We start from the raw sequence: 12,702 nt of genomic DNA, 5'->3' as shown, positions 1-12,702 counted from the left end.
GTTAACATGTATGAATATTAAGTATACATATTATATATTATAATATTATTAAATATTACATAATTAATAAAATGTAATATTAGTATATGTAATTACAAGATAAAATATGGTTATTATGTTAATGTTGTTATTATTACATTTATTATTATCATTAAAATAAATATTAAAATATGGTTATTATGTTAATGTTATTATTATTACTTTTATTATTATCATTAAAATAAATATTAATAATAATAATATCAGTATTATGAATATTATTATATATAATATATAACTACAAAAGTTGATACATTTGAATTATCATATTAGTATTAATATTACCAATATTATCATTATCATTATCATTATCATTATTAATATCATTATAATTAGTAGAAAAATTATAATAAAAATATCCATTTAAAGATTAATAATATTATTATTTTATTTTTCTTATTATTAGTATTATTTTGAATTTTTTTTTAGTATTTTATTATTCTAAGAGTATTAATAACATTATTAACATCATTATTATTTATTATTATTATTATTATCATTGTTATTAGTACTATTATTATTAATAGTTATTAATATAATTATCAATAATAATATAATTATTAATAATGTTTGTATTTATTAAATATTAATTATAAATAAACTATAAAAGTAGATAAGTAATTACGTGTCATTGAGAGCATCACTTTCAGTTTTATATAAATTTGTTTCCATCTTCTAACTTGTTACCAGAATCAGATTCATCACAGGATACAGCCAAGTTGTTAGCAATCAACATCTAATATTTTTATTTATTAATTAATATTAAAATAATTAAAAGTTAAAGGAATTCGTACAAAACAGATTCCAAATCCAATTTTAATTCACTTTCAACTGTTATGAATTTTGTTTTGGTTTGTTAATTGTTGAAAATTGATATCAAAGTAGTACCATTCAGTTGTGTGTCTCAATCTCTTATATTACTTTTTTATTATTATTTATTTCTTTTCCTGATTATATGCCTGTCGACCTCAATATTACTATAAAGACAATCAAATTCAGTTGTAAACAATACTAGCCAACCTACATTATCAATTAACAATTACAGTTACAAATCACAGCCTTCAAATTGATTGATTTAAATCAAAAAAATTGAAGAACACAGGTACTGCCCCGTTCTTCAATTAATTTTTTCAAACGCATCGAATTCTTAATGAATTTCAAAATCATTAAATGCAGTGTTATTAGGAATCTCATATTTAAACTATCTGGAAAGTTTTAGATTTCAATTCTTCGAATTGAAATCGAATTTTGGAGTCAAAGTTTGTTTTCAAAAAGTTAACAGATTGGTTTATCATAAAATTCGAGTTTCATTCAATGTTTTGGGTTCAATGAAGTTTACAGAAAGCTTGTAGGATTGATTTGCAACCATTTTCATTTAGAAAACGAGATCTAAAACTTCCTAAATTTTTGAAAGTGATCTTGAGTTCCTATCGAGTTCTTAGTCTGCTTCTTTTTTTATTTTATTTAATTCCTTTGTTTTAATTAATATAATCAATCACTTATTAATCTGTTTCATTTATATAATCTAAAACAAACGTGAATCAGCAGATATAATTTCCAATTATTATCAAAATGATTATTACCCTCATTACTAATTTTTTTTATTATTAAAAACTACTATAATTATCATTATTATAAGATTTAGTATTAAAACTATCATTAACAGTAAAGATTAATATTTTTATAGTTATTATTATACCATTATATTTATCACTAAGATTATTAACATTATTATTTTTATTAGTAATATTAAGTATTATAATCATTTTTACCACTATTAATATTATTTAGTATTATTATAACTATTATTATTATTAAGATAAAAATGATATGTTTAATACATATGACATAACAAAAATTAATAATTCATATACAAAATGAATATATGAAACATATATATATTTTTAATACAAAATGAATATATGAAATACATGTATATTTTTAAATGCTTTTGCAATATATATTTTTGGGACTGAGAATACATGCGCTGTTTTTAAAAATGTTTGACGAAATAGACACAAGTACTCAAAACTACATTCTATGGTTGGATTATGAATACCGAATATCGCCCTTTTAGCTTGGTAGCCTAAGAATTAGGGAACAGACACCCTAATTGACGCGAATCCTAAAGGTAGATCTACGGGCACTAACACCCCCTATACTGGAAAATGGTATGCTTTAGTACTTCGAGTTTATATTATACATATGGATTTCTGTTTTGGGGATATTCTATATGCATTATGTTAATGTCGGTTACCAGGTGTTCAATCCATATGAATAATTTTTAAACACTAGCGAGTGTATGATTATTGAATAAAGAAAATCTTGTGGTCTATTAAAATGATGAATTTTATTGTTTACGATAAACCTATGAACTCACCAACCTTTTGGTTGACACTTTAAAGCATGTTTATTCTCAGGTATGAAAGAAATCTTCCGCTGTGCATATACTCATTTTAGAGATATTACTTGGAGTCATTCATGACATATTTCAAAAGACGTTGCATTCGAGTCGTTGAGTTCATCGAGATTATTAAGTCATTTATAGTAGGATATATTATGAAATGGTATGTATGCCGTCAACTTTCGATGTAATGAAAGTTTTTCTTTTAAAAACGAATGCAATGTTTGTAAAATGTATCATATAGAGGTCAAAACCTCGCGATGTAACCAAATGTAATGTATTCGTCCAGATGGATTAGGACGATTCATTAGATTATGCAACCACCTTTAGTGGCCATTGTTACGGCAGTTTCCATCAATGGTGGATATAACGACCCTCATTTTTCCATTCTATATTTTTTCAATATTAAATGCCCAACAATATAATTAAACTTAATGATTTAACTTTAATCAATAAATTTTTAAGCGTTAAGAATTATAAAATATAATAATTAACTTTGTGAATAAACGACAAGTTAATAAAAGATAAAAATAATGAGCAAATAAACTTTTATGAACAAAATAAATAACCTTAAACCTTGTACACTTAAATAATTAAGATTGGAAACTTAAGGAACCATTTAAGCTAATCTAAAGTACAAGGTTTAAAATGAAAAAGTTCCAAACCATCCCATGTATGCCCTAGCCGAATTTTTAAAGGGTAAAATTACCCTTTTGCCCTCCCAAATTCGGCCACCCCATCACTAAACCCTAACCCTAACTTTTCCTCCAAGTAAACCCTAATTCTAGAATGCTCCATGTGTGATGCCCCGTACAAAACCATCGTGTACGATTCATCAACAACAGGATCATTACAAGGTCAAACACTATATGTTGTTTCAAAATAAGTTTGCATTCATGATAAAAGGTGACGTTTTAACCAACGTCAAATGTTTAACATCCAAAAGTATGCTTCTACGAATAGCAAGCAAAAATAATAGTACGTGACCCATAGGTCATTACAAATACATTGTTTCAAAAATAACATTGTTTGAATGCAAATTAAACGTTTCATGCAGTGACATCTCTAATAAGCGCAACGGGAGTCTACAAAGCATGACAACTACATCGGAAGCAAGCAAACCTTAAGCACCTGAGAAAAACATGCTTAAAAACGTCAACACAAAGGTTGGTGAGCTATAGTTTACGTATAACAGTAATGTAAGGTAGGCCACGAGATTTAAGTGCTTCAAACAGCGTTTCAAAATAGTATGAAAAGTATATGTTCAACCGTAGGCACTTGGTAACTAACTTAACGTTTATAACCCCCTAAAAGTACACTTGGAGAGTGTGTATATTTACGAAGTATTAAACACTCGTTAAATGCTAGCGCGACTAGCCCGAGTGGGGATGTCAAACCCTATGGATCCATATCTAAGATTCGCGTTCACCGGTTCAAAAACTAATGACTAAATGTTACCGAGCTAAAGGAAAAGTTTATGCCGTTGCATAACCCACACATATATAAAGTTATAAGTACTCGTGCCTAGTATGTAAAACGTAAAATGCGCATGTAATCTCAGTCTCAAAATAGTTAAAGTAAAAAAGGGATGCTATAACTCACAGTGGAAAGTAGTAAAAGTCGATACGCGGGAAAAGTAAGCAAGTAGTTGGTCCGAAAGGTCCTCAACCTAAGTCAAAAGTTACTAAGTCAGTAAATCGTTCCCAAAGGTTTAAAAGTATGTAAAGTAGGTCTTAAGTACCATCATCATTCATCATTAAACAAAAAGTGTAAAGTAAGTTTTAAGTCAAGATTAGGGTTTGAAACAAGGGTTGACTTCATTCAGTCGCCACGACTTCTATACAAACTGAAATGGGGTGAGACCAGTGGATCCAAACTGCAGCTCCACGAGTCTGCCCGGAACCAGTCAATTCCTGAGCCATTCGTTCTCCCCTCTCGGTTCATGGCTCCGTATATGAGTCCCCTAGAGGCTGACCAATTTTCAGAACGAAACTCGTCTTTGTTTGACCGTGGTGATGGTTTAAGTGCGAGTAGGTCAGAAATTTCAGCACAACGCTAATAGGGTGTAGTGACTTTCGGGAGGCCATAGATCCTAAACCGTAACTCGGATTAAGACGAGGTCTAAACAGAAAATCATATACTCGAATAGAAATAACTGAAAATCAACTTCCCAGTAGCCCAGGTAGTCTGATCAGTTCCAGAAACAGTAAGTAAAGGTGTTCCAGTGGGTTCTTGGTGCTTGATGCTCATCACGGTTCTCATCCTTGATGCATATAGCTTCAAGTGTACAACTCGTTGATGTGTTTGCATCACCTTAACCATCATAACACTAGTGTAAGTCCAAGATATGTAGCACAACTCACTTAAGAGTTGTATGTAGTTTGATGAACCAAAGTTACATCAAGATCTTAGATCCGACACATACATGAGTTCTACTAGTAATATTAAGCTACAAACTTGAAAGTAAACTAAATAATCAAGATCATGAGTTGTAGAACTTAGATCTTAGCTAGATCTTAAAGATCCTAGACTAGAAAGTCTAGATCTAGTGTTCTTAAGTTAGATCCTAAGTTTCAAAACTTGGATCTACACTTTAATGAAACCATAAGTTATGAAACTTAGATTTTCAACTTGTAAAATGTATGTAAGCTTGTAAGCTCTTATTTACAACAAAATTAGAAGACCATAAGCTATATAAACTTAGATCCAACATAAGTGTTTGAAGTTATAACTAGAAAGTTATACTTCCATGTTCTTGAACTTACAAAGTTAACTTTAGTTCAAGAAAAATGAGATCAAGATTAACTAGTAACACTTGACCAACAAACAACAAATCACGAATTTAAAAGTACATAACATGAAGAAATAAACTAAATTTACAAGTAATAACTTCATGGTTGTTCATACTTAGAAAGATTCAAGCCAAGGCTTTGATCTTTTAAGAAAGTAAACCTTAAGTTTACAAACATGAACACAAGTATGATTTTAAAACTCATGAACTTTAAATCTTTAAAACATTAAGTGTATAACCATAAGTTATAGAACTTAGATCCTTGTTCTTGGTTCTTCATCAAACAAAGATGAAAGTAACCAAGATTATATGAAGATACAAGTTAGAAAACTTGATCTTTAACATAAACAAGTAACAAGTAACAAATTAAATAAAATGATGATGATATGGGATTCGGTTTTTAGGAAGAAAAAAGAAAGAACATAAAGCTTATTACTTACAAAGTTTTGAGAGAAGAATGAGAGAAAAAGTTGAGAGAAGGTGTAAGTATGTGTGTGTGAAGAAATGAGGAAGTAATACTAGTAAATAAGTATACAAAAAAAAAAAAAAAAATTTGAACTCCTCCCTCCCATTACCCAAAACCTACGGCCAAGGCTCAAAGGGGAAAGGTCAATGGCTCACTTTCTTGTGTTGGGAGGTGGTGTGAGCTCAAGATGGTATTAAAGTTAAATGGTATTGGAAAGAGGTGTAAGTATACATGTAACTAGTCTCTTTATGACCCTAACCAATCTAGTTTTGTCTTAATGAGTTACTAGTAACAAAATGGGCTCCTAATTAATCCATTAAGAGAAGTAGAGTGGGCTTCCAAGTCCATTAACATGAGTCCAAGTCCAAGTAATCAACAATTTAAATAAAAGCCCAAGTAATTAACTACTATCATTAGTTAATTAAAATGACTAATAATAATTAATCATGAATGTAAATAATATTCGAAAATATTATTCGTTAAAAGTACGTGTGTCACAAAGACAAGTCGGGCCATGAAAAGTTAAATATGGTAACAAGTAACACGTATAAGAACACATTTAGTAAAACACAAGCATTAATAATAAATTATTAATAATTTAAACGTTGGAAAAACCAGGGTCGTTACACCATGTGTGTGTATAAACAGGGACCTAGGCTAAAGCTTTTCATGCACCAAAACAATTCTCCTAATCCTCTCTCAAAGATAAATCTCTCTCTCTCCCTCTCCTAGGCTCACGGCCACCACCACCATCGAAATCATCACCACCATCTTCAAGGTTTTCAAGTGATCTTCAAGCTCATTCTTTGTGATCTTCAAGGTGTTCTTGCTTTTTGGAGTGCTTTGATCTTCATTTTCAAGTGTTTCTTCTTTTCTTTTGTTAATCATCTTCATATCTTCAAGGTATAACATAAACCCTAAACTTATTTACATAACCTTTGATCTTTGTTTTCAATGCATATTCATGTTACAATCTTGTTAATTCAAACACATATACATTATATACATGTACACGCATATATATATATATATATATATATATATATATATATATATATATATATATATATATATATATATATATATATATATATATATACATGTAATTTTTTTTAAATATGTATGTATATGTGAAGTTGACCGAAAAAAGGGGGGATAAGAGTGTTTGATCTTTAGAAACCTAAAACCTAATAAAGATTATGTTAGGGTAGTTATAATTGGAAAGTAGATACACATTATATATATATATATATATATATATATATATATATATATATATATATATATATATATATATATATATATATATATATATATTGACTATTAAAAAATAATAATATATTTATACATATATATACACGATTACATATATATATATATATATATATATATATATATATATATATATGTAATCAGGTAAACTCGAGTCCTCGGGTCCTCGTTTGGCATTACATCGTACTCGAAAGAAATGAAAAGTGAATGTTATGTATTGAGAGAATGATTTTATACACAGGTTATGTGTATGTTATTTTTGTGCACAAGATATGTGTACGGTTACTAAGATTTATGAAAAATGGTTTCGTACACGAGAAAGGTGTATTGTATTTAAAAGATATAGCATTTACATTACATGTGGGTATAGGATTCGGGCCCATTTGTACCATGCACATTTAAATCTTGTGGTCTATCAAAATTATGAATTTTATTGTTTTATGATAAACTTATGAACTCACCAACCTTTTGGTTGACACTTGAAAGCATGTTTATTCTCAGGTATGAAAGAAATCTTCCGTTGTGCATTTGCTCATTGTAAAGACATTATTTGGAGTCGATCATCGCAATGGAACCAGATGTTGGTGACTTCGTCCGGATGGATTAGGACGGGGTATGACAGCTTATATGACTTTTGGTGTGTTTTTCCAACAAACTCTATAGGCATTTATTTATAGTGGAAATTTTTTGCTCCCACTTCCAATGTGGGACAATTTCAAACCTTCTAGATCTTGCATCAAACAAGTTACTTTGAGATTCGATATCTCATTCACCTTTAATCCGTTTTGAAAACACTTTAGTTCATTGTAAAGCCGTCGTCAAGGGCTACAAAACCCACTAAAGGTTTATTATTACATATCAATTTATCATATATTAATTAGTATTCTAAGTTGGTGAAAACACACTTGTTTTTGACCAATTTTTCCAACAGTAGGGTCCGATGACTCCACTAATTTCGAACTTTTTTATATCACGTAGTTTTACAAATTATATAGAATACTATCGAATTTAGCTATATGACCCTATATATTTTTAGAATTTATAATTTTTTTGAAGTAGGCAATATTTGAAGTTGACTTATGAAGGCGAATATTGAATAATTGAAGTTATGACCCTCTAAATAATTTGCTTTGAAAATTTTTTGGTACCCCCAATACAATTTTATTCTAGATTTGCCACTAATTGAATCTGAGCCTCTCATAAGCATTCAACCACACTTTACTACGTTTGTTAATAGCCAAGGTGTGAAGGAGATATGATCTATTATTACACATGAAGTGGTTGGTAAGTGGTACCCAACCATAGGCCCAAATTAAGTAAGGCAAAATTGGCCACTTTTATAACTATGGTTTAGATATAATCATATAAAACTTATAAAAAAAAAGTGCAAGGTAGACATTGGAAAAATAAAAATAACATGATACAAAAAGAACAAACCTTACCTACAAAATTTCTGAGATGTAAGGAGAAAATCAAAAACGATAATGAACGTACTGGGAGATGATCCTCACACACTATTTTTTGATCCATGTACACTTTAGTCTCATAAACTTACAGTTATGCCCCTAGATTAATCTAGGAAGTTGAACTTATATTATTATTATAAATATAATTAAGAGTTAATAGGTAATTGGGTGTACATGTATCAAAATGTGGTGTGTAATAATTACCTCTCAAAATTAAAATATATATATTTGAATAAAAGTTTTTCTCATTGACCGTAAACATAGTATTATGAATATAAAGTATTTGTAGTATAGTAGGACTTATATTCCCCCATGGATCACTATAAACAAACTCATCGATATTTCCATTTATAGCATCAATCATGAATTAGACTTGAAACTATTGGTGTTGCTAGTAACACTAAAATTTTACCTTATTTTTGGTTTATAGCTTTTTTTTTTTTTTTTCTTTTTTTTTTTTTATATCTTTTTCGTTAAAGCATAATGCCATCAAACATCAATAGAACACTGTAAAACATTATTTGTAATGTACAAATGAAATTAATATAGAACTACGTATGATTTACCACCCATTAAAATTAATACAATGAAATAAATATATTTTAGATCTATCTTTGAATATGTAATATAAGAAAAGTTTTTTCTTAATATTTGTCATTAAAATAGTTTGCATACGTTTACTCAATTAGAGGAGTCGTTAAGGAACTGCTTGGAATATTGTTTCTCACAACTTACAATTAATCCGGCGTCATAGCCATCCATTGCGTGTACATTTTTCACGAGTTCTAAGAGCAATGGATGTCTGTGTCCCTTTGTCAAGGTTCATTTCAGTGTCGAAAATGGACTAAAATGGGGTGTCGTTCGGTGTTCATTTCAGTGTCCATTGATTTTAGTCATGGACCAATAACAAAATAGAATAATTAAAAAAAAAAAAAAAAAACCATTCATCACCGTCGCAAACAGCAACGGCAGGAATGGGTGTGAATGGAGGACGAAATTGAAGCTGGGGCGGTATCCATATCCTTGCAATGTCGGTGATGGACGGCGAAATTGAAGCCGAACAGCGCGTGCTATAATTATTTTTTCAAAATAGGTCACCAATGACTTTGTTATTATTCTTGGGCCCTTATCTACTCTCCGAGATTTACACAAAACTAAACCCTCGTTCAAATGTCTAATCAAACTCTTAAGCTCAAGAGTTAGTCTTTATTTAACCACCAACGTAGCGTATATCAAGTTGTATAATTTTTTTTGAACGGCTGTTTCGACATCATCTAGAGAAGTATTAATCACATTCGCGATCATTTGTCACGCTACGCACGCTACATAGGAAACTCATTGGTCCTCGTAGGCAACACCATGCTTTTTTTTTAAAGCAGCTTGTATTATTATTATTATTATTATTATTATTATTATTATTATTATTATTATTATTATTACTACTACACTGGTTACATCTAGATCAGTATGCACATTCAAAAACGAAAACTACCCTTTCACACTTAGCTATTCTATGAAACTATACAAATAACAATTTACAATAGCTAATAGTTTATATGTCATTAACCCACCCCAGCCCGAGTGATACATGAACCGGGATCTATGAGCCAAACACGCCAATCCAAGTTGATTTCTTCGATGTTGTGCGAATCCACTTGACACTTTTACATTAGATTTTATCGAATAACTTCAAGCTAAAAGACAAGACCTTGCTGAAAACTTTGTTATTTCGATTTTTCCATAACAAATAACCACTAATCCATTTGACCGCTTGCCAAAATATCCTAATGTTGCTCGAACACGCAATAGGACTAGCGTCTTTGAATATTTCACCTACGGACAAACTGGGCAGGTTACCTATTTTCCACCAAATTAATAATCTCACCCAAATTTTCGAAGCAAGTTTACAAAATATTAAAGCATGATCCACTGTTTCGAGATCTTCATCACAAATCGGACACCTCTCCGAGTCGAGATCAACACATTTTTTGTCTAACTCGACTCGAATGGAATCCTTTTGCGAATCGATCTTTGTTCGTGACCTTGTTGCTCAGGGACATGTACGCGTTTTACATGTTCCATCCAGATATCAGTTTGCGGACATCTTCACCAAAGGCCTTCCGTTTGCACTTTTTGACGGCTTTCGGTCCAGTTTGAGCGTCCGACGTTCTCCCGCTCCAACTGCGGGGGGCTGTTAGTCATTGTATCTAGGCTTATTATGTAAGCCCACACTTGTTATTATTTGGGCCTAGTCCATTTGTATTTGTAGGTTAAATGGCTATTAAACTTAACAAATTCTTATGGCTAATTCGCCACTTTTGAGGCTTCCACTTTCGTCCCATTTCCAAACCCATTTGTCACGCGAATCATGATGAAACTGAACTGCAGCCAGCATGTTTTGAACTTCTAAGACTTCATTTTGTGTTCTCCCTCGAATGTGTCTTATCCAATCTACATTGAAATATACTCCTGTATCATCTTTTAAGACCCGATCTCCTACTTTTGCGACTTTGCACGAATCCATTTGAAACTATCTCGAAAATAACTCTTTTAATCTACAATCACCTAGCACAAATTCTTCCAAAAAAGTGTATCCAAATCGTTACCAATTTATTTTACAAACGATTGATTAAACGCGAAACCAATCTTTGTAAAACATGAAGCTACATTAATGATGTAATACCAAATAGAGCACACACGAGAATTGACTGAATATCCCAATCCACCTTCCCGCTCATAAATGCTTTCTATTAATTTTACCCAAAAAGTCCCTTTTTCGACTTGAAAACGCCAACACCATGCTTTTTAACTTGTCGAATACGGAGTAATGAACTATTATCACAACTAGCATGCGAATGAACCTCGATTTGCAATTATAAAAAAGAGAAAGATTATTATGGGTGGAGAAGTAAAAAAACAAAAAGTTGATATGTGAAGAACTGAAAGAATGAAAAACGAATATAAAAAATACATTTTTTTACCGGTTTATATTTATTGGAGTATAAAAAAATAAAAATAAATAAAATTGATGGAGAAATGAAAAATAAAAAGTTGAATGAAGAAATAAAAAAAAGTGACTTAAAATTGTGGAAAATAAAAAAACGAAGAGGTAGGCTCAAACTTGTGTTTTATTTTGGGTTTTCATTTATGAGGAAGGCCCAACAATTAACATGAATATCAAGTTGACTTGATCTTGCAAGTTAGGGCATCATTTAAGAAAACAATTGCAACCATTTGAAACATCCAAGAGAAGAGAGTTCGCAAAAAAGAGAGAAACCCAATTCTCGTCATTAAAGACTATAGTTCACAAAAGAGATGATACCTGTAGTTCTAACTGTTGAATCTTTACCATTTTTGGACATTGTGTTAGTGACATCTGAGCCAAGGTTTTCAAATGTTGAATTTGTCTACGGAAGTATGTAGCTCGTGTAGAACTGCTGGAATAGCAACAATTTTTGGGTTTTGTTATCCTCTTTTGTTTTTAGGTTGTTTCATATACTTGTTGATTGTGTAGTTCAAGAGTATGATGAACTTGTATACCCCTAGTTAATTTAAAGAATACCTATTATATTGCTCTTTTATTGGTGATAGTGGGTGAGAGGTGATTTTCACACATCATTTTTTTGATTCATATACACCTAATTACCTATTTGACCCTTAATTATACTTATAATACTAATATAAGTTCAACTCCTTAAAGGCTTAACTGTAGACAAAAATGTATATGAATCAAAAAGTGATGTGTGAGAATCACCTCTCATAGTGGATGGATTATAAGTAGCCTACGAGTCCCATGATTTTTACTCTTGATTTTGATAAGTTTTCCACTTAAAAAGTCTCGTTTATTTGTGTGTGTTTGTTATTTTTTTAAATTGTTGATTTGGTGGTTGATTTGTGGTGATTTTGAAGTACCTTATTTGTTATCATCCTCAACGGTTCATACGGGTTGAGAAAATATTTGTCAAACGAGATTATTTTCTCTTTGTAGACTGCCCCGTTGTGACTTATTTTCCATCAAAACTTCCTATTCAAATTTTTTGAACCAAACCATTTAATTCAAATAGTATATACTGTTATGTATTTCCGTTTTATTATACTACAGTATTTTAAGCTGTGAAAAAAAATTACAAAAATACATCTCAACAAATAGGCACCCACCATTTTATTAAACGCATTAGAAAAAGAACATACAACAAAGGTTGTAAAAGTCGCGAGTCGGGGACGCATCGGTCGAGACCTAAAAAGGACGCGTCGGCCGAGTCGG

This window comes from Rutidosis leptorrhynchoides, chromosome 5 (genome assembly GCF_046630445.1).
Source record: "Rutidosis leptorrhynchoides isolate AG116_Rl617_1_P2 chromosome 5, CSIRO_AGI_Rlap_v1, whole genome shotgun sequence".
Lineage (NCBI taxonomy): Eukaryota > Viridiplantae > Streptophyta > Magnoliopsida > Asterales > Asteraceae > Rutidosis > Rutidosis leptorrhynchoides.
Note: the sequence above shows the minus strand (reverse complement) of the source record.